Below are 24,296 nucleotides of genomic sequence, written 5' to 3'. Positions count from 1 at the left end.
TCTTCAGAGGGCAACAGTGCTGGATCGCGGGTGTGGGCGAGTATAAAAATGACACCACGTGTCTCCCTGTTCCCTGACTGCACCATACCTTAGTTCAGGGCACTGCGGGGATGCGGCCGGTTCCCTTCAAGGCTAGTTCCAGACAAGCATATGGTAATACGGACATGGCATCAGTATTTCCCCACTATTTGTCCCCATATTGGTTTTATTCTCTACTTGGCAAATTCTGATCTGTATTCACCCAATAGAAAATAACACCAATAGTTGTGGTAATAGTATAAATGCGAAAGTACCTCCGTCCGTCTGTCTGTCTGTCTGTTACCTTTTCACAGCTAAACCGCTGAAGCAATTTTGATGAAATTTGGCAGGGTGATAGCTTGCATCTTGTGGAAGGACATATTTTACCTCAGATGTGTAAGAAATGGTTTCCTTTTGATAATCGTATTTCCTATCAATTTTTTGGTCTTACTTTAACCCTTTGCAATCCAATTATGGATTCAGGGTTTCCTAGGGGGCTTTCTCTTTCTACCATTATATAATGGCGCCATCTGCTGGCTAGAGCCAGTACTGAAGTATGGGACATGCTGGAGAGGCCCCCCAACAACAGAGCGGCCAGTAATATACAGTAAGAATACCCTGCCGGACGTCTTCCGTCATCGGAGCTGCACAGCCTTCAATCAGAATGTCTTCAGACGTCAGACAGTGGATTGGAAATGGTTAATATGCGGTGCAGTCAGATCTAGCGCGGAGCTCTAGCAGAGATCAGGCTGCAAAAATGAGCAGCCTACAAAAGCTTTCTATCCTTGCAGAAGATGACAAGCCCACAGCCGTGGTGTACAGAGCTGCCTCACTGGATCAGTATATCAGTAAGTATATGGCTGCTTTCTGTGATTTTTTTTTTTTGGCCCATTCATTTGAAATGATTCATTTACATGAGATTTTTATTTCACTTATACAGATAGTCCGAGTTTGAAAAAAAAATAATGGCTGCATGTCCTGTTTTTGTGTGAGTCTTGTACAAGAATGGGACCTGTAATGTGCAATGTTGGCTGATAGGGGTGTTCAAATACTCTTGGCAAGATAGTGTACTATGCCCACATAGTTAGAAGGTACCCATAGAGTTAGTGCCATAGTTATCACACAGTATACATAGTTAATGTGAATGCTTTGGATGCATGTCGGAGCCAAACAGTACCAAGGTAAGTAGTGCCTACATTACCCAGTGCCCAGTTATTCCCACACGATGCCAGCTACCACTCGGCCTTCTGATTTCGGCACTCATTCAAGTACAGTATGTTTCCCTCAGTCGGCCACAGACTATAGAGCTAGTAATGTCTCGTTAGTTCTACTATACAGGTTTCCAATAAATTACAGATCAGTGACGGTGTAGGGTCTGCCATCTACACTGAGCAACGCTCTTGGCCCAGCTTCTCCGCAGGGATTGTCTACACAATACGCTTCTAAGAGGAAAGGTTAGGTTACCCATTGCAACCGGTCACTTCTTATTTTCATGTATACGATGTCAAAATGAAAACCGGGATCTAACAGTTCTCATGCATGAAGCGGGACCAGCAGTCCGCCGACAACTGAAAGACGTGATTTAACCCACCAAGTGTCAGATCATTACAGGCAGTGTTGGAATAACCCCAGTACACAACATTGATAGGGCAGGCAGTTTTATTTGGACGCCTGCCATCTTCTATTTATGGTCAACTAGGAATCGCGCCAATGTTGCTTCCACATGATCTCATGTAGACACATATCAGACATAGTCCAATTTCAGACAACATATGGGAGCACTTTGCAATAAGTTGGTTCGTTTTTGTTGCAATGAAGTGCGCCTGGGAGATAAGAGCCCCTGGCTAAAAATTTGGTAGTGGTTTGTATAAAAGCAATTCCAGTCGCCAACTCACCGCATGGATATACTGCCAACCGGGGGCACAGTCTGGTGCAGGGACACCATCAATAGCAGGAGAAACAAAACTCACATTTCTGTGCATTCCAGCATAAAAACCCAAATCACACTTACTGTACATGCTTCAAAGTACTTATTCATAGCGTATTTTTCAACAGAATGACCATTCTTTAACCCCTTAACCACCCATATGCCCTTTGATAGCGGACATTAAGGGGCTTTGTTAACAACCTGGAACTTGTTCATACAGCAGGGACTGGAGAAACCTAAGATCCCCACTATTTAATTCTTGACATGTTGCGGCCAATGCGACCCCAGCAGGTAAAAGGCTGACAGAGGGAATTCATGCTAAAAATAGCTAATTTTGCCTATCTTGCCTTACCAAAAAAAGGTATAGAAAGCAATCAAAACATTGTATAAATCAACAAATGGTACCAATAAAGATTCATCACACAAAAACCCCAAAAAACATAGCAACATTGACAAAAAAAGAAAAATATTAGGGGTTTTTTAAATGCAGCGATTAAAAAAAAAAGTCTTTTAAAAGTATGGAAAAGTTGCAAAAAAAAAAAAAAAAAAATTATATTATATATATATATATATATATATATATATATATATATATATATATATATATATATATATATATATATATAAAAATTTGGCATTGACATGATAGTACCGAACCCTAGAATTTATTTAACATATTACTTAGGGTGCTTTCAGACGACCGTATATCGGCTGGGTTTTCACACCCAGTCGATATACGGCGTCCCTCTCTGCAGGGGGAGGAGGCTGGAAGAGTCGGGAGCGGTGCTCTGAGCTCCTGCCCCCTCTCTGCCTCCTCTCCGCCCCTCTGCACTATTTGCAATGAAAGGAGGCAGAATGGGGGTGGGGCTAAGTTGCTGGAATTAGCTCCGCCCCCACCCCGCCTCCTCCCCCTGCAGAGAGAGACGCCATATATCGGCCAGCGTGAAAACCCAGCCGATATATGGTTGTCTGAATGCACCCTTACACTGCATAGTGAACGCCGTTAAAAGAATTGCAGATTTTGTACACCTTGCCCCTAGAAAAAAAATGTTTCAGTTTATCCCAAAGATGTTCAGTAGGGTTCAAGTTGAGACTGTGCAGGGCAGTGGAATCGTGGAACATCTATATTCATAAATCAATGTAAAGCAGCTTTGGATTTGTGACAAGGCACACTGTCTTGTTGAAGATATACCCCTTTGCCTCAGATTTTTAACCCTTCATAGCATGCTATGGAAAAACGATTTTTCATGTACACGAGCGGAAACCAATTGCGGTTTCCCCTCGCGGATGAAAAATTGCAACATTCTCCATTTCACTGTGATTCCCGCATAGACGGCTCCCATTGAAGTCAATAGAAGCCGTCCGATCTGCAGCTGGTCCGCATCTGACGGGCTATGGATTCCACAGGAAAAGCAGAAGTTTAAAAAAAATAATAATCTGTACTGTGCATGTGCGCCGGCCGGCACTTCGCACACATCCATAGTACAGATCTTCAAGACACAGACAGGTACACAGGGTCGCTGGCAGATTCTGTGTGGGATCCCCTATGTAGAATTTGTGCGTGCCCTTGGATATGAGGCTTCAATCTTTCAACTCTCCCAGGGGGTTAATTACAGACAGGCTGTTCTCAGGTCAGCATATTGCGGGTGCAGTTTTGCTCCCATATTACAGGTGAGTGCCCCAGCACATCGGGATCTATGATGCTGCGAGTTCAGGTCAGTAGACCCATGGTCTCTCAGGGACACTCATTTATACTACAAGCGTAATATCTATTGTCAGCGTTCCATGTTGCCCTGTGTAAAGCATATTATGGAACTCTACTAGCCCAAATTGCACAAAAATAATAGTAGATCATTTGGCCAATGACTGAAAGGCCAACGAGAACCATTCACTCTTCGTTTGTCATTCTAAAATGATTATTGGCTTGTTGGCTTATCATTTCGTGTAAACAGCGCTCGTTCAGTGCTTGTATTGGCTTATACAGGGATCGAATAACTCTCGTTTGAACGAGTCAACGATGCATTTGCTTGTTTAGGCTGCATTCCCACGAACGTATATCGGCTCGGTTTTCACACCGAGCCGATATAAGTCGTCCTCATCTGCAGGGGAAGGGGGGGGGGGGGGGGATGGAAGAGCCAGGAGCAGAAACTGAGCTCCCGCCCCCTCTCTGCCTCCTCTCTGCCCCTCTGCACTAGTTGCAATGAAAAGAGGCGGGACGGGCGGGGCTAAGTTCTGCAAATTAGCCCCGCCCCTGTTCCACCTTTCCCCATTGCAAATAGTGCAGAGGGGCGGAGAGGAGGCAGAGAGGGGGCGGGAGCTCAGTTCCTGCTCCTGGCTCTTCCATCCTCCCCCCCTGCAGATGAGGATGACGTATATCGGCTCGGCGTGAAAACCGAGCCGATATACGTTCGTGGGAATGCAGCCTTAAACAGGCTGCACGAGTGCAAACAAGTTCGCGGTGATGTCACTCGCTCGTTCAAAGGAGAATCGCCTCGTCTAAAAGGACCACAAGAAACTGAACCTCAGGCTTTTGTGACCTGAGAACTACACGCAGTACTTACTGGAACGTTCTCCCTTCGTCTCTCTCGTCACAAAACCTCAGCAAGTCGTTCATCCCACCGTGTGTGCTCCGTTACACGCACAGCACTGATTCAGGTATCCCGGCTTCCGCTGGCAGAAGATCACCGTAACGCCATATTGTCTGACATCCTAAGAAGAGCATATAAGCGGTATGTAAATAACAAAAATAACAGTATGTGCCATAGAATTAAACTGCATCTGCTTGTGAGAAGCCACAAACGCAAACTACTGTCTTGTCGACACTTCCCATTAGTCCGCCGTCTCCCAGTCTCTGCTGTGCAGGTTTGAAGCGTTACGTCACTCAATTTGTGACTGCAGCGCAAGAAGAAATGGCTGCCCCACTTGTGATCCGCACGAAGGAGGAGCAGCATGCAGGGATTCACTTATTTGTGGTCTGAGGGTCTGTCTGAAGAGTGTATGAATGGATAGAGAAATTCAAGGAATCAGCCATGAAGAAGCCGGACGCCCGTCCAAGTCCACTACTGATGAGAACATTGAGCGTGCATGTGAGCTGAGCGCTCGTACTTGAGCATTTCCATCAGGCCCACTGAAGATGGATGGAGTGGCACCATGCACACAACTCAGTCACCGCCCATGTCAACTCATGTCCCTGCCAGAGGAACACGGAGCCCGTAGCGAGGATGAGAGGAGAACACAAGACCCCCATTCTTGGGATAGGTGGAGTCTCACACTCCAATTAGACTTTTAGCACCTATCCTATGGATAAAAACTCAATTTTGGGCATACCCCTTTAAAGCAAATCTGTCACCACACTATGCTGTCCTATTCAAGTCCGCTGCATCCCTCGCCCTTTTCAGCCTACATGGGGCAGTATACTCCAATGACACATCTACTTTAAAGGGGACCTATACTTCATATAGTTATGGGACATCCCTAGGGTATGCCATAAGACTTGGGGTCCCAGAGGTCAGACCTCTACTAATCAATGCGGCTGTGTTGTAATTCCCTGCAAACAGATGGCTGGAGTATCACTATGCAGGGAAAATACAGTGAAAGAGCAGCAACCCTCAACTAGCGCTAAAGCTCCTTCACGCTGAGGATCAGGTTGCAATACCCTAGCAATATGTCATGACTTACTATCCTGGGAATACCCCTTTAAGCTGACCATACAAATCAGATTAAATGTCTGACCAACATGCCATCAGTCTAACGTGTAGCATCAGGTCATCAGCTGGAATGATAAACGCTCACATTCAGCCAACTAAAGCTGAAACACGTCAAATGACTATGTCCACGGAAGATGCAATATTGCACAGACCACCAATGAGCAACTAAGTTTAAAGAGGTTGTTCCACTGCTGTTTTGCTGCAGGAAGCAGACAGCTCCATACATTGGTCAGGGTTGGTTCTGCAGGCTGAGTCCTATTGAAGTGAATGGGATGTAGCCTGCAATACCAACCCAGGCCACTGCGCAGTGTACAGAGCTGTCTACTTCCTGCAGCAAAACGGCCAGAAGTGGCAGAATCCCTTTAAGCCATGAAGTAGGGAGATATGTAGTCCCATCCTACAGCGATTAATCAAGCTTTTACAGAGCTACAAGTTAATAAGCACACTTGCTTGCCATCTCTGACTTCATGAAGAAATTTGTGGAGCCGGATATCAGTACGAATGAACAAGTATTGGTAAAGGCATGAAACTGATATTCACAGTTTATGTCATTAGTATTAAACCGGAGAACCAATTCAGAAGTGGAATTGTCTAGAAGTCAGCCGAATCCCTTCTGCCCCTTCTATGTCAGATCCGCTCACAGCTCTGCACAGGCCTTCGGGTAATTCTGTGCATTATTCAAACCTACAAATAAAAGCTCCAACATCTTGTCCTTTAATGTACGGTACTGGAGGAAGGGGCCACATTCATGGACTGGGACACTTTATGCAAATACAGAGGAACACAAGCTGGTTCCTCTATGCAGAACATAAGAAGCTTTTTACAACCTCTCAGTCCTTTCTTTCCCCTTCTTGGCACCAGTAGCACACTTGGAAGAAAGCTGCCTGAACCCAAGTGTAGTTCTCAAGCTCCTAACAATGGGGTTTGGACATTTAATTAGCAAGTTGTCACTTGAGCTACCATCAAAAGCAAACTGATTAAGGAACGAAATGGCCGTACCAGGAAATAGATGGCGCTTCCAGGAGAAATTAGTTCCAACTATTCTGCAAACTTCCAAACACTTCACACATTTACCCCACAAAGACCCGCCACAGATCTATGCCAGTGGACTTCAGGTTTCATCTGAATCTCACGCCGACCTCTTGTACATTACCCCCATCCCAATATCCTCCATGTATGAAGTCGCAGAGCAGCGTGTTATACAGGAGGAGGTCAAGGGTGGAGCGCAATAATGCTGATAGCACAATGCACTGCAACACACTGAAGCACCCTGTAGGTACTGCGGTTTATATTTCACTGTTGACCTAAAGGGGGTTTTCCAACCCTATTGATAACCTGTCCTTGCAGTAGGTCATCAGCAGTTAATCGGTAGAGATAGCTTATCAATAGTGCAGTGTTGGAAAACCCCTTTAACGCATGAAGGGCGCAGACATTTGTTTTTTAAACTTTAGTTTTCTCCTCGTCACTCTTAAAACATAATCCTTATCTTTTCGATGCAGCTGTCTGAGGGCTTGTTTTTTGTGGGGTGGATTGTATTTTTTTAATGGCAATATTTAATGTACCATAAGTGGAGTGAAATTTTATTTTTCAGGTGATATAAAAAAAAAAAAAATTTCTGTCAAAATAGCTATGCGAGAGCTCTTTTTTTTGTGTGTGTGAGAATATCGCCACAGCGAGTCCGCCTGTGACCGCTAATCTCAGGATTAGTCAGCCGTGTGGATCTTGTCCACATGGGACAGCGAATCCGTTGCGGCAAAGCCGGCACTGCGGCGCGGATTCGCCGGCAGCAGCATGTCGAGTCTTCTTTTTTTTTTCCCCTGCTGTGGCCACGCTCTCCTCTATGGGAATGCCGTCCGCAATGGAAAAGCGTGCGGCCAAGCCGCTCCAAAACCTGTGGCTAAGTGCCGTGAGTTTTGAAGCAGCGCTTCCCCGGCGGACATCACGTGGTTTTTCGCTGCGGCCAAACCTCGAGATTTCTGCCGGGAATACGCCGTGTGAGAACCTAGCCCAAAGGTGATCCTTCCCTTTTTGAAATAGTGTTATCTTGAGGTTTAGTCATCAGTGATGTCACAGGATCCCAATACCTAAATTGCGTTCTTTGCTCTATGTGATCATACAGACAGATAACCACAGATTACCACTGTTAATACGTAAGATGGAAGAACTCTCAGTGACACTAGACGGCTCAGATACACCAGCGTACACATTTCCTATTATGTAGCCATGTCAGCATTACAGCCTGTATGGTGTTATATGAAGGAGGGGGACTACTATGTAACAGGAGATCCCCCAGATTGTGCAGCCTCTGTCTCCTGACAACATGCCTAAATAACTGTCTGTCTGCTGCATTTTTACGCATGGAATTTAATGGGCAATTGAGGTCCATAATACGGCCAGAACAGGACATGCTGCGGTGTATTTTATACGCACATAGATACACCGATGTAACCCAATAGTGGTGTATGCTGTCGGGATTACAGCCATATAAAATACTCCTGTGCGAATGGGACCTTTTGGAAACAGTGTAGAACAGCCAGTTTGAATGTCTCCATAATTCTGGCCACAGGTGGCTGTGGCATTAGGATGCCCATCCCATGTCAGCCCTGATGATACCCCTGACATGGTGTAAGCGCGTTAGGCTTATTAACATCTGGTTAGGGCTCCGTTACGGCTTCCATCTCTCTGTTCCATTTTTGGAGTAGAGAAACAATTAAAACTGACATTTTTGTTTCCTACCCCATTGATTTCAATGGGTTTTCCGGGGGGGAAAAAAATGGAATTTTTTCCCCCTGCTTCATTAGGGTTTATTTTTTAAACACAACAAATAGCGCTACAGACTATGCGATTTTTCCATTAAAAAAATATATAACTAAATAACAGAAGCCAACTGAAAGTTTTTCTTTTTTAAAACCTATTGACATCAATGAGGAGAGAAACAAACCATAAATTTTACTTTTAATTCCGCACAATCACCAAGAGAGATGTAAAGCCCTATCTGAGCCCCAACACAGCTTGAGTGGCACTTTCAAGTGAAGCACCTGGCTATTTTGGTCACCAACCCTCCCACCCAGAGTAAGAGAAGGGGTTAGCTTGAGGGTACTGGTACATTATGTCTCCACTGGAACTAGGGGTGAAGACATGGGTTGCCCTGGCTCGGTGGCAGGTAATGGGCAGGTAACGCCCCCAGCTGTGGATTGGCTGCTCTCTGCACACAGCATCTCAGGTCCTGGCTGTGTTACCCGTTACGGCTGTCCACCCCTCGCAGACAGCATGTCAGGTCCCCGCTGCTCTTTGCCGCAGGTTGCAGGCAAGCCGCTGCTCTGGGCGAACAGCAGCTGTCACAGCCGGCCAGCACCGCGCAGGACGGTGTGCTGTAGGTAAGCTGCTGCTCCTCCGAACAAAAAACACCTGTCAGTACTCGGCAGAGCTGGTCACCAGTCGCACCATTGTGAGAGCCGGGTTGTTGATGGTGGTGACGCCAGGGCCAGCGTTGTACAGGAGTGGAACCCAGCGCAGAGAGTGGCAGCGGGGCTGGCTGAGGGGGGCCAGAAGAGAGCTGACAGAGCAGTCGGGCTGGGAGTTGTATGAGCACCATGGCAGAGGGACAGGAGTGGAGATGGCAGTGTGCGGTGGCAGGGGGGATGGAAGCTGGGAGCTGACAGGGTAGTCTGGCAGCAAAGTTGTGTGAGCTTGGGGCTGGGGGGACAGGAGCGGAGATGGGAGTCCACCTGGGAGATGTGTGAGCTTGGCAGGGGGATGGTCAGTAGATGTGGGAGGTGTGGTGCGGCAGCCAATCCGCAGCTGTGCCCATCACCTAGGCGTACCCTGTAACTCGGGGCTCCCAACCCATGTCTCCACCCATACATCCGGTGGAGACATAATGCACCAGTACCAATCTTGACAAACCGTGGCAATATACCGTTTTGGCTCATAGACACCATAGTAAAGGTGGGTCACCCTCATAGTACCCATCTCTGCCTTGCCAAGCTGCTGGATATTACAGGGTTGCCCAGAGTACATTGTGTACTGTTATCTGCAGAGGGTACAATAGTCCAATGTAACCTGGAAGATGGAGGATCTACAATAAATCAAAGTGCTAAGAAACGTGCAGGGAAAGTGTCAGTCACTAGAGCAGCATGCCGGGACACTAATGACAAAGGTGACAGCCGTAACATGTACAGACAATGACCAGCAGGACGTATGAGGAAGGAGCAGGAAGCGGCAGCACAAAGTTTGAGGATATGAGGGAATAACCTTTCCTGTTTTCCATACACATCAGTGGTATCTAGCCAACATACACTAATCTGTGCCGTGTGTGTGGGGACAGATGCACTGCTGGAAACACACTTTACAAGGGGATTCTGCCTGGTTGGTCAGCAGTCAGTGCCGACAGCGGAATACAAAAAAAGCTGTCCCTGGTTGTTCTTACTGAGCAAGGACGACTTGTACACTGGAATGTCTATAGGACGTATCCATGGCAACCTGGGAATAAACACCTGTGAAGTATCAGGAGATGGTGATGGTTTATAAAGCCACAGACAGAAAATACAAACCAGAACCACATCGCTAACTTTAACTCTTTGCAATCCAATTTTGGATTCAGGGGTTCCTAGGGCGCTTTCTCTTTTTGCCGATATACAATGGCGCTATCTGTTGGCTAGAGCCAGGACTACGGTATGTGACATGCCCCCGACAACAGAGCAGCCAGTAATCTACAGTAAGAATACCCTGCCGGACATCTTTCAACATCAGAGCTGTACAGCCTTAATCAGAATGTCTTTAGACGGCGGACAATGGATTGGAAAGGGTTAATAACATTTGACTAGCATTTATTTGACAACTTTGCATAACCAGAATAGCCCTTAACACTTAAATTACAGTGATACACAGTGAAAAGACGGTTGTGGCCATGAGTTCCAGTAGTAGTGTATCTTGATGCCACCAGGAAGTCCTGTTGGAGTCAAGATTGACGGGGTGACGCCCCCTGAAGCTGATTTGCTGCAGAGGCGGTCTCCCTGCAGGTCCTGGAAGGCGACGGAAATTTTATTCAGATGGCATACAGTGGTGGCCGCAGCTGCTATGCTTTTCTCTGCTTGTGGCCCCGAAGGAGGAAGCCTACTGAGTGATGAAGTGGCAGCCCACCTTGGCAGCAGGGACATCAAAGCATCCTTCCCCCTTAACGCCCGAAGTTGCATGCTGCCGCAGCTGCTAGGGCTGTGAGCGGGGGAGCGGCAGTCAGGCAGCATCGAGGCGGCGGACCCTTACCAGCTGAGAGCGCAGAGAGAACGTCCCAGACGGAACCTCCACATGGTACAGCAGCAGGGGACCGGAGCTCACACACCCCCGCTGACCGCAAGCGACCTCACAGCACACAGCCCCCGCCCGGGACTGAGGCTCAAGATGCTACCGGGGGATGACTGTGGTGCTGACAGTGATGCAGGCTCCAGATGCGCCGGTCACGTTGCTCTGTGAGCACTGAGACAGCGCCTGGAAACAAGCATTATCATTCAACGGGGCACGGCTAAGGGTGAGGGTTACTTTGTTTCTTAGTCTTTACGCCTACTCATTTAAACTGGTTGGACCTTCCAGCCTTCACCCTACCGGGAGCTAGGGGTGTGAGAGGGGCATTCCCCCTGTCAAAGCCCTAGCTTCCGGTGGCGTCAAGGTACACTAATACCATGAGTTCCTACTGATACAGATAGCGTTGGTAGTTGAGAACATATTGACATATCAGCAGTCAATGAAAACCAAAATCACTTGAGGTCTATATTCCAAATCATCCGAAAATTCAGTCTCACTGGTGAATGCCAATCAAGCAGCACGATGGTGGGCTGTGAGCACAGGTCCCATTACAGGACTTCAGGCCCCCGTGGAGTCTGTTTCTGGCAGTAGCCTGTTGGATGTCATTTTGTGGGCCTCTAGCCCTGTCCAGTTGTCCTACTGTAAAGGCCTGTGTCCTGGTATCTGCTCCATGCGACGGTGCTGGGAGGCACGTATGGATGTGACATTCTGAAGGACAGGACTACCTGTGCAGCTTGATTGGGTTGCAGGTACAGATGCTTCAGATGGTCACAATTTGTTTGCGCGGTCAAATTAGCCACGATAAAAAGCTTGTGTGAATAAGGCCTTAGGGTGCTATTACATGGATCTGCTTTGGCAGCCCTAAATGCAATTAGAGAAAGCAGATTGCGTCCAGCACCTGGACCAATCATAGTGACTGGACTGACACGTCCAAATAGCAGCCACAATCATCATGGCTCCATCTGCGTTGTGCTGAAAAGAAACACTGCTGTGTAACCGCACCTCACAGAGGTCAACAGGACTTTCTAATGCTAAAAAATTTGCAAGAAAGGGTATGCGGCGATTTTTTTTTTTTTTAATATTTTTTTCTCCTGCAACATTGCATGAGTGATAACAGTGCAAATGTGAAGGAAACCATTGAAAATGATTGGTTTCATAATTCTGTGTTTTTACTCACTGTTGCATCGCACGATTTTCTCACCAGTATGAGGGCGCCCTCTGGCGTGTTTCATGTGGCCGAGAATCTCATGCGAGATTTGTACATTGCAAGACGCACAGATCTTGCGTAAATATGAACCCCATTCTTTTGAATCGGGTCATACACATGAGAAATGTTTGTTCTGCATCGCACCGCAATGAAATGTGAGAAAGAAATCGCGGCACATCCTCCTATCGTTGGGCGTGCCCTTGCATCGCATAGCCCACTGTATTTAATGGGGTCGACGTAGCATCACACCGCATGCTAGGTGCACGCGAGTGCGATGCGAGGTTCCCCAATGGAAAACGCTCCACAATCCTCTATCGCAGTTATTAGCCGCGCCGGAGAATCACTACTTCCCCAAAGTGATGAGAGACGTTTTTGATACAAAAACATCTTGCATCTATGGGTTAAATGCCACGCTGGCGAGTGTGATATCAGCGAGTTTCATGGCCCGATATCACACTCGCCCGTGTGAAATTAGCCTGAGTGTACATGAACATGGACGCAGAAAAAGTTACGCCGATATTTTCGGGTGCAACTCAGATTGGACAGCACATGAACATCCTGCCCGCGTGCAGAACACCGCACATTGACATGTATTATTTTCATCTAAGACGCGGATAAAAACAGGACATGCTGAATTTTTTTTACTTTGACTGTTCGTCTGGGTAAAAATATGCCCATGTGAATACACCCATTCAAATGAATGGATGCTACTTCCATCCAATTTTCGGTCCAAAAATAGAATAGAAAACATGTCTATGTGCATGTAACCCAAATGGGCAGACTGATATCCTTTGCAGTTTATCTTTTGTCCTACCTGTAGCTGTTTTGCTGCAGGAAGCAGACAGCTCTGTACATTGTGCAGTGGTCTGGGTTGGTACTGCAGGCTGAGTCCTATTGAAATGAATGAGACTCAGTCTGCACTACCACCACTGCGCAGTGTGCAGAGCTGTCTGCTTCCTGCAGCAAAACAGCTAGAAGTAGAGCAGGCCCTTTAAATTACTTGGGGTTATATGGTGATGCCTAAGGGTTCCTTCACATGACCGTATGCATTTTGACGATCGCCCGCACGCGCTGTTAAATTGCGTGAAAGAAGAAAAGATGCAATCAAGTTCCGAGCCTAATTAGCATTTTCTCGTTTATTCACACGGCTGTGTGCGACGTATTAGCGCAAAATACGCTGGAGCCTAGAAAGCCTTCGCTCAGCATAAATCCTCAGAATGACTTCAAATGCCTAAATAGAGGCACCTGTAAACGTTTTCCTGTGTTGGACGCTGCAAAACTGCCTCCCCCTCCCTTTTTCCCAGCTCTTATGGGAGCCGGCACCGTTTATCAGTCGAAAGATAAAGCAAGACCTATCTTTTCCGACAGCGTATAATTTCGCTCGCTGATTTCAGTTGCGTCTGTGCTATTTTTTTCTGCGCAACGTTTTTTAGCTCTACTAAATTACCTCCCCCTCTGCACCCCTTGCCGGCTGCTGGCAACGGGAGGGGGCGGGGTGGGAGCCAATGTGTTAAACTTCCACTCCCTCTCCGCTCTTGCCGGCTTTCGTAAAGGGGAGGGGGTGGGATGGGGCGCTAATCTCCCACCCCTTCCCTTTGCTGCCAGCCAGCAAGGGGCGCAGAGGAAGAACAAGTTTAGCAGAGTTGCTGCTAACCTCCCTCCCACCACCCTTTTCCGGTTGGCGTATTCCGGCAAAAGATAGGTCAAGACCTATCTATTCTGGTCAGCGTAGAAGATGCTGGCCGGAACGCGCACTGTATGCACTGTCTTTTCTGGCAGGCCAATTTTACGCAACAAAAAATAACTTAATCGCCCACCTGAACAAGTGTATTGGAATCCAATGCTTCAAAAGGTCGCGACTTCGGACGGCGTTTTATCGTGGCAAAATAGCCGCGATAAAACACTTGTGTGAAGGAGCCCTCAGGCTGAGGGAAAGTTGGATAGAGAATAACTTGCTGATCTCACTGCTGAGACCCTTGCCGATCTTGAGAATTGGACTCCCATGTGACATCACTCTGTATGGAGTGCTGGCCTAGACAGTACCTGAGAGACAACCCCATCACTGGGAGTACAGATGGGAAAGATAAGAATTGGTACTAAATTAAGAAAATATTTGTTAGTGTATATGGCCAACTCAAGCCAATTTCATCATTCATAAGATCAGTCTAAGTTGCTCCATTTACATGCAAAGATGATCATTTAAAAGATAGCTTGAATGATAGTTTGAGCGATCACTTTGCATAAACTACTAATGGGCACTAATACCTATTGGTAGCTTATTAGCTTCATTTGCATGTAAATAAAGCTCCCTTCGCTGTATGCAGAAAACAGCAGGTGGTCTATTATCTGCATACAGCTCCATTGTTCTCCCATGGGACAGCAGCTGATTACAATGTTATCAGCGCTCCTGTGGAGAATAACAGCGTGTGGTTTCTGCTATCAGCTGGCCGGCAGAACGATGGTTTTTATACTGAACTGAAATCATCGTTCGGCAGAAAAGCAAACAATGGTACTATGTGCATGCAACAAGTATCGCTCAAGAGACATGATTTGAACGAATTTTGAGCAATAATCGTTGTGTGTAAATGGGGCTTAAATGGTCAGAGGTCTGTGTGTATAAACCCAGTTTAGGATTTCACAATCTTTTACAACATGTATTCCATGGTACAAACAGTAATCAGCTCTGCTATCTTGCTTTATTGCAGCATTTCTAGAAGGATATGCACACCTTGTAATCATTTTATATAGTTCTATCCTATAAAAGAGGAGATAATCAAACTACAAACGACCACTTGTCCGTCAATTTGTGTGTGATGTGCGAGTTACATGCAGAACCTGACAGCACCTGCTAGCTTGTAAATCATGTGCAGCTCATATGGGAAATCAACGTAGTAGAGCTGTGTGTGTGACGTGCATGTAGCAGAGCTGTGTGGCGCACTGCGCCACCAGAAACACTGGTACTATAATTTCCTAATAAGAAGAGATGAAGAAACTGAAACTAGGCTTGTTTATAAATATCTTGTCACTATGTTTCTATAGCTACAATACATATGTGTGTCTCCATGGTTACAGACTACAAACAATCAGTGAGATCCTATAGTCTCACGTTATTCTTACCCATTTGACCCTATTCCGCTATGTGAAGAGTAAGAAATAACAAGGGTCCTTGTACACAGAAAGCGTCTCAGCCTGATGTAACGAGTGTCAGTCCACAAAGCATGTTCATTTATACAAAGTCACTGGTAGGCCTTGTTCACACGAGTGTGGTTTTAGCGCTGAAATAGCCGTGCTTAAAAAAATTGCAACTCGCTCGAGCAAAAATCGTGTGAACGGGTGATTTCCTGGTATTAAGTCTTGCGCTTCATTGACTGTGAAATTTCCCATTCACACGATCAGGAGCTGCGTGTTATCCAGCTCCTATAGGAGTCTATGGAAACTCCTGCGCCGCACACACCATAGATAGGTCTGGTCCTGTGTTTGCAAGCCATACAGACCTTAGATGCGAGCTCTGCTGGTTTAGATGTGAGTATTTTGCGCGTCTAAAATTCCTTCATGTGAACGCTTCTATAGGAAACCATTGCTTCTAATAGATGCAATATTTTCACGTGCCTATAATGCGCTAAAACCACACTTGTGTGTACGAGGCCGTAAAGGGACCAATGGTCATTACTACGGTCGTTCTTCCCCACAGAGCTGGCAGGGGCTGGCTGTACATCTCCCTGCTCACATGGGAAGCTGTACAGCTGACCACCAAGCCCACCCATTTCAGCGGGACCGGACGATCAGACTCTTCCCTAAGGGTGCCTACCCACTAGCGTTTTTTTTCACTGCGAAATTTGCAGCGTTTTTTTTTCCTGCAGGGGTCTATGGGACTTGTAATGGCAAAATCGCGATCGCGCAAAATCGCGATTTTAGCTTTACATGTCTCATAGCCCAAAGACCCCTGCAGAAAAAAACGCTGCGAATTTGGCAGTAAAAAAACGCTAGTGGGTAGTCACCCTTAAGGCTAACTTCACACTGGTGAGCACGATATCGGACCATGAAACGGAGCGCCATACCATGCTCGCCAACATACATGTTCCCTGCAGCTGGAAAGCGTTTTTCGCTCATAGCTGCCTTGCATCAACTCAGGAAAGTAGCAATCCTCCGCCTTGGCTGAGGATTGCAGAGTTTATACCATTGTTTTTAATGCGAGACCTCGCATAGCGTGCACGTGGCGCGATGCTGCCATTGGCCCCATTGAAAGCAATGGCACGTGAGATGCGAGAGCAAGCAGAAAAATAGGACGTGGTGCAACTTGTTTCCCAATGCAAAGCAGGAAACAGTTGCTCATGTGTACGACCCAATTCATAAAACTGTCCTGAGCTCAGTGGACTGATTTACGATATGTCTCCACTCTGTTTGTCTGTTCTAAGTGCAAAACAGTCTCAAATTTCTGTGTGTGAACATTTATTTAGATCAACAGGAATGTGCTCTCCTCCCCTCTTCATCTGTATGTTATAATTATGTGCCATCCTGACTAGTTTCATTCAATAGCCTGACGAAGGGGACGAGATATCCCCGAAAGCTTGCTCGCTGTAACATGTATTTTGTTAGCCATTAAAAGGTATCATATCTACAAGATTACTTGGGTTCTCTCACTGAGAACAATCACACACAAGTAATGCCGGGCTGCTCTCACATGAAACCGCCTCACATCACTGGGGCTTTCACATGGATGGCGAGGGGGATACCAGGCCGTGATTCACAACCCGAAATCGCCCTCACCCCCGTGAGGTTAACCTTAGGCCTTCTGCACACGAACGTGACATAATTGTGGTCTGAATGGAGCACCATCACGTCCTCTGAAACATAACCACGCTCCATTGCTGTACTTTTATGCGCTGCCGGGCCTGTTTACATTGGCGTGGGACAAGAGCGCCATGTTTGAACAGGCAGGCCAGTCTAATTAGTAGGCAAGCTAGCTTAATTTGTCCTCGGTGTTATTAACACCACCAAATCATGCCGCTCGGTGCGCAATTTCGTTTGGGACAAGTGTGCATTTGCGCACCCCATAGACTTCTATGGGGCCTGGGGTGCGTGAATACGTACAAAAAATAGAACATGTTGCGTATTTTTTTGCCCGATAGAAATGCAGGTGCAAAAACGCTCCATGTGAGGGAACCAATTGAAAGCAATGGGTTTTGATAGATGTGGTTTCTGCACGCAAAAACAGAGCCCTTAGGCCAGTTTCCCATTTGCGTTGGAACCCTACCCCCCCCCCCCCCTCCTTCCCCGCACGGACGTTGCAACGCAGATCTGGATGAAAATACAGGAAGAAAAAGGGCTGCATACAGTGCTTCTTCTTCCAAAAACCAGGCAGCTGGGCGGAAAGTGGGCGATTACACTTCTCTGCTCCCTCAACGGAACAGGAAAGTGGAATCCCCCACAAAAATGTGGAATCAGCAATAGGCTTCTTTCACACAACCGTAACCGTTTTTAAACTCCCGGCTAAAAATTGCATGAATAAAGAATAGCCGCAATCAAGTCCGGAGCTTAATTAGCGTTTTCTCAATAGTTCAAAGGGGCGGCTGCGGCGTATCAGCGAAAAAATACGCTCCAGTGCAGCAATCCTTGGGATGACTGCTAATGGTTAAATAGAGGCAGCCGTCTTCGTTTCCCAGTGTTGGACGCATGGTAACTCTCTCCTTCCCTTTTTTCAGCTCCCATAGGAGTCTATAGGAGCTTCCAGGGTATCCAGTCGAAAGACAGGTCTTGCCCTATCTTTTGACATCGCATATAAAATCGGTTGCCGATGTGCTATTTTTTTCGGTGCGCTTTTTTTTTTTTTCCATACCTATGAATGAATACATTGAAAACCAATGCTTCAGGTGGTCGATTTTCTTTGATGCGGCTACAATAGCGTGTATTCGGATGATCGTTGCCCTGTGTAAAGCCACCCTTGACTGAACTGTGCTTTTAAAATAAATCCACATGCACACCGCGAGGGAACGGTTGTGGGTAGCGGGACGACACTCATTTAGAAGACGTTTACACTCTATATAGACTAAAAAGCAGAATAATCCCGTAGCTGAGCGAGCGCCGTAAGTATAAGAACGGACACAACGTAACGGCTGCAGACATGCAGAACGACCGCCATGTGTCTATACGGATGGATTGCTTCACTTGACAACTATGTGTTTGACAACTGCGCATAGTGGTTTGCAGAGCGCTGTATGCCTCGGCTCTCTGTACGCTACGTCTGAGCTTCTGCATGGTATACATCGCAAAACTGCAGATTAGGATGCCTGTGAAAGGACCCAACACAGCAGCACGCTGGGCGATCCTATGACCTTGTAGCCATCTTGTCTGTTACAGGATGACGCCTCCCTGAGAGAAAAGGAAATTATACCCCCGTAATCTGGCATGCCACCATTTTTTAATCTGATGCCCTGTAATATGGATCCATATACGGCTATGTGCTCAAACCCAATAACTGCGGTTTTATGCAGCCCCGCTTCAGGGATGTGACCGTTAGTAGCCGCGGCGCAGCACGTTCATCACGGGTGACTGACACACTTTTGTCTTCCTAATGTCACTTTAACACGCCCGAGAATTTGTCACAGCCGCAGCAGAGGATCACTGAGTTCTCACATTGCTTTCAATAGGGCCGCTGCTGCTGCCGCCAGACCCATTGGGGACAGTGGGCGATATCACAGTAAGATAGAACATGCTGCGATGTGCTTCCCGCATAGCATCACATCGCGGTGCCATGTAGGATAATATGGCTAATGTGTGTGACTCCATTCATGGATGAGGTTCATATTTGTACGAGTTTCTCAGCCGTGTAAAACTGGCCTTAGGATAACTCTATGTCAGACCCGCAGGCCCCTACCCATCAGCACAAATGAGGAGCACCGCAGCCAATTTAATGGTTACATCTTTGTCCGCTTTCAGACAGCCAAATATTGGCTTTGTTATTGGGCAGTGTTTTGCGGACCATAATATGGAGCTAATGTAAATCTATGTATCTAGTCACATGGCCATATTTTTTAAGGACGTGATTTAAAAACACAGTATGAGCTGTTATTGACATGTATGCTCTTATATTGCTAGTATTTGCTATTGGGTAAATATGGATCAGTATTTGTCCAGTAGAAAATATAATATATGGAGGTAAATACTGCTGACATGCGGTTGTAATGTCCTCTGTAACACGCCGGTCGTATGATCTGTAGCATGGGCGTATCACAGTACGTCTGAAGCTGGCCTTAGGACCACTCAGGACGCCGTCTGAGTACTACAGGCTTGTTCCATTGAGTGACGGACTCCCAACCATGATATATTGATGCCCTATCCTGAAGGTAGACCATCAATTGAGAGGCTGGAAACCCCCTTTAATAAGACATTTGTAGTGGTGTGCTTAGAATTAGGCCGGTCTCACACGACTGGATTTGAATTGCGGAATCTGTGATTGTCACCCGTGTGGGCGATCCACGATATTCCGCACACATTTCAGAGATATAACATTCGCATGCCTGCTCAGATGAGTGGACAGCGATTGTGATTTCTGCGAGTGGAAATAAAATCACAACATGTTCTATTTTTGTGCGGATTTTGCACGGACGGCTTCTATTGTGGTCATTGCAAGCCGTCCGACCTGCGACCCATCCACAGCTGACATTGCAGATAGGCCCCAGGTACCTGCATCATCACCTAGTGACGACACGGGAAGTACAAATATTTGAAAAAAAAATCTCGAGCGTCCATGGTCATCGGCAGTAAAGAAATTACATGTACGCAGGGTTACGGCCGTGGTCAGAGTCGGATTCCTGTACTTTTACACAGGAACAAGCATCGCTGACTGAATGGAGGTGGAGCGGACCCGGGATCGTTCCCATCCGCCTCCATTCACAGTAGGCAGGCGGTCCGTCATAAGTCAGCGACTGCCTGTTTACACGGGACAATACGTCATTCAGTTTTATGTATGCAGAAACTGAATGACGAACGAGAAGTGAACGAGTTCTCATTCGCCATTTAGTCGCAGCATGCATTTACACAGAATAATTGCTCAGCTTCTCACTAGATCACGGGGATCCAAATCAGGTTTTTATGGTAACATTAATTATAAGATTTTTTTTTTTTTTTGTTAGTCAATATTTTAAATTTTTTTTTTTTTTAACCCTGCAGTTGTTAATAGTCTGAGCACTAAGCGTAATAATAGTCTGAGCCGTCCTGCTCTGTCATTCCCATCAGACCCTGACAACTATATACATATCACAGCTCCCACCACAATGACCGCTGCCCCGGGCACAGAACATGCCTCCCATAGAAGTCAGTCGGCTCCTGTCTATTGTGTGCCCTGCCTATTATTTCTGCTGTAAAGCACGCCGTTCACTGCAGCTCAGGGAAGATGGCCGCCTCCGTAGTCAGGGACAGACAATAGAAGAAAAAAAATCTAGAATGAGGAAATAAAAACACAATAGAAAAATGGAAAGTGTTTCACAATCTGGTTTTAGTAAAACTCCCTTTAAGATGCCCATCCTACAAGACATACACAAGCTGTATCTGTACCCATAAGGGCTCCTTCACACTGGCCATCGCAATAGCGTCAGCGATGCTTTTTCTGAGAAAAATCGTGCATTGCTGCTGCCCGTGACTTTCTTGCGCAAAAGTCAATAGGAGTTTCTAATGTTAAAAATGCATTGCATTAAAAAAAAACAAAAAAACTAACATTCATGCGTTGCGATAAAAAGGAGGCTCCATAGGGAAACATAGGCTAAGGAAAAAATAAAGAAATAAAATCGCAAAACGCAGAAAGATAGGACACGCTGCAATGTTTAAATCTCGCAACATCGCATGAGTGAAAACATCGCAAATGGGGATGAAACCATTGAAAAGCAGGGGCTTCATAATTCTGCGTTTTCATTGACTCTCACACCGGACATGATATTATCGCCAGTGTGAAATCGTTCACTACAGAACAAGCTAACGGGCAGAAAACGTACGACTATGCGGCGGCGGCGCCCGATAGAGCCCTTCAAGTGATCTCCCATATATATACACACACATTGTATATATATTATTTTGCAGTCATGTGACAGGAAGGGTACAGGAGGGAGTGTACATCTCGCCCAGATGCGTAGGCGGGGCTCACACGACTGTACGGTAAAACGCTGCGCACATGAACACGTATTTTATGCACGGCTTCTTGTTTTTTTATTTGAACCTCTCTTTCCTAGCAGCATAGTGCCTCATATACACCATGTCATTGTACTGCATCCCCAACGCACCCACAGAAGACAATAGGACTGAACGCGCCCAATACGCGGTAGAATAGAACGTGCGGTTTTCTTTTTATGCGCATAATATACACGAGTGATTGGAACAATGCAGATCAATGTACTTTCACTGAAGCCATTTACTGCGTATTATGTGCAGGTACACTGCGCACATAATACACAATTCAAATATGTCCGTGTGACCCCGGCCATAGCCTGGCTGAGATAAAACTCCAGTCCAGGACTTCGGAGGTCCCAGTGAGCCCAGCTGTTTCTACTGGGCTCATCACTGGGACATAAAAGGCTGCAGATGGCCAGAGAGGGAGTACAAGTCCACTGTGAACGGCTGGCAAATACTGCATGTTATTACTAGGTGAGCAAAGTACTGTGTAGTTAGTGCCCAGCTGGCCAGGTGTATTAGTTCTGTTTATGTGGCTGTTTTTTATGTTTTTGGAATGAAATGAAGCAGGATGGACTTTATATTGATTGTGAACGACTGTCCTTGCTGATCCCCACCTATGTGCCGACTTGCACAAGTATGTATAATGCAGCATTTACCGCTGGCGGTGAGAGGGCATGTTGCTGCGCAGGGCAGTGCATCTCGCACACGCGGGCATGTGCAGTCTGACTTGTATTTTTACAGAAGGGTTCTCCTGCTTTGCAATGTTACATATAAATGGCGCACATATGCAGTGTTACTGTGTATGTACAGTGTTTATTACACGCCCATAGACAGTGCTCCATCATGCGTAATACACAGTAAAATGGAACATGCTGCATTATACACAACCTTAAAAACCACTAGTGTAAGTGGGTCAATGAAAATCACAGTACTTGCACTGACTCCACTCACCGTGTAATACGTGATGAAACTGCGCTCGTGTGAGCGGCCATAACAGACGTTGGCGCTATACGCACCTACCGCAGCATTGTGAACAGACTGCTCACATGGGTCCCTGCTAGAGCAGCTCTTGGCACAAGGCGGCATGAAGTTGGCGATTACACGTTCTCCTCCATCTACAGTAAGGCCGCTCTCGTACGATGGGATTTGTATTGCAGATTCCACGATCGCCGTCTGCGCAGCCATTGGAAGGCATGAACTATCAATCCTTCCTTCACAGTTGCAGATACGAATTGCGTATTCTGCAAGCAGAAGAAAAGTCGCAGCTTACTCTGTTTCACCGCTGAATCTGTGCGGACGGCCTCCGCTGAGGAGGTGTCCAACCCACAGCCCGTACACAACCAGCATTATGTATAGGCTGCGCGGCCCGCGCCATCACTAAGCACAGTTAATGGAAGTACGCAGGGTCAAACATTATGAGCGGGGGGGTGTGCACACTGGGGTGGGGGGATACCTGCCCACTGGGAGATCAGGGGTCCTGAAGAGGTGTGAATGGACCAGGGATCGTGGATGGTGCCACCACTCCTCCATGTCAATGGGAACCCCGGAGATTGTAGAGAGTACTCTGCCCTCTCATTAACACAGAGAAGGGGCAGCACGTGGGCATGACCTCTGCTCAACTCATACAGGCAACTTTAGAACCCCCGTTCCCTCCAGCAGTCCAATGCCCACTGATCATAAGGTTACCCGTCCTATGAATGGGGGAGAACTTTATATCTTGGCACAATACCTGTAAAATCACTGCCAAGTAGTAACAGGAGCAGAAAGGGATGCCCCACAGTACCGGGGTGCCAGTCTTACCCTCCTGATCACCACCAGGTCGCCTCGCCACCCTGTAGGCACCAGGCTGTCCGTGAATACCCCTTGACTGATGCAGCCAGATACTCCCAGGATACAGAGGCGGGCACGGCTGACCCAGGGTATCTCCTCACCTAAGGCGCCACTAGTGGGGCGAGTGGGCACAGCGTGGGGAGGTAAGTAACTATACTGTACACCCCGGCTGCCCGCAGTTACAATATTAATAATAATTCAGATGACGCCTTTAAAAGTCCCCTGATGCCAGCGGGGCACCTACAGCAGCCCCAGAGCACAACACAGACCAGCTGACTGGTGGCCCGCAGGGGGCGCCCCATGCTATGTACTACAGACACCGCTACCTGCACCCCAGCATACCCACACTTGTGCCCAGGGCTGCCTGCCCTTTATTTCTCCCCCATCTCTATGTGGCACGCTCACAGGGCACTGCTCCTGCCAGCACAGAGACCTAGTAATACACTTTCTTCCCACTCTCACTCACCCTTTATATTCACTCTTCCAACCGAGGAAGCAGCGCCGCCATCTTATCCGAGAGACACAACGAGTCGCACCGCGCATGCGCCGACAGTGTGAACTAGTTCAAAGCGCCTTGACGCTACGAGGAGCAGAATGGAGAGCAGTGACTCCTCCCACACCGACCATAGACACGCCCACCGCTGCGGAGTTCTTTCTCTTCCTGTTTATTTTTTTCAGTAGGAAGCGAAGTCTCGCGAGAACATGCTGCTATGTACTACGGTAGCTGGCGTCTGTAGTCGCGTCTGCTGGTGGTTAGCGTATTGGAGAGCGCTGTGTTGTGTGTACTAAATGCTGCACACTGAACTAGATGGATGGATTACACACCGCTATAAGGGGGATTCCAGGCATTTACTATTGATGAGCTATCCTCCGGCCCGCCTGGACATCCCTGTTGGTGGCCTTGCCGCATGTATAATAGGAGGCTTTATTCCTATTGAAATCAATGGGAGCAATGTCTTCTATTACACTTTCACTGTTTTAGGGCTCCTTTCCACGGACGGGAATCCGCTGCGTTGCCCGCAGCTATTAGATTCTATTGAACCTAATAGCTCAGGGCTCACGGTGCGGAATTCCGTGCGGTGAAATCTCCCGACCTCACCCGCAGCATGCTCTATTTGCCGTGGGCGTACGCGCGGCTGGCTTC

General features: G+C 47.1%; 1 protein-coding gene across 3 annotated transcripts in view; it reads right to left on the bottom strand.

Moving 5' to 3' along the window:
* The window catches only part of APC (APC regulator of WNT signaling pathway), a 108,041-nt gene extending 84,359 nt beyond the window's left edge, over nt 1-23,682 (bottom strand). For 2 of the 3 annotated variants that reach the window (XM_066603056.1, XM_066603062.1), the window contains exons 1-2: nt 23,619-23,682; nt 4,507-4,654 (exon numbers count right to left, since the gene is read on the bottom strand). The gene's annotated coding sequence lies outside the window, so the exon portion shown is untranslated. The remainder of the gene's footprint in view (nt 1-4,506; nt 4,655-23,618) is intronic. The other variant, XM_066603060.1, reaches the window with a different exon arrangement.
* Nucleotides 23,683-24,296: the final 614 nt, after the last annotated feature.

The sequence above is a fragment of the Eleutherodactylus coqui genome, chromosome 5, assembly GCF_035609145.1.
Source record: "Eleutherodactylus coqui strain aEleCoq1 chromosome 5, aEleCoq1.hap1, whole genome shotgun sequence".
Taxonomy (NCBI): domain Eukaryota; kingdom Metazoa; phylum Chordata; class Amphibia; order Anura; family Eleutherodactylidae; genus Eleutherodactylus; species Eleutherodactylus coqui.
The sequence above is the reverse complement of the archived record's forward strand: the minus strand, read 5'-3'. Positions and strand labels throughout refer to the sequence as shown.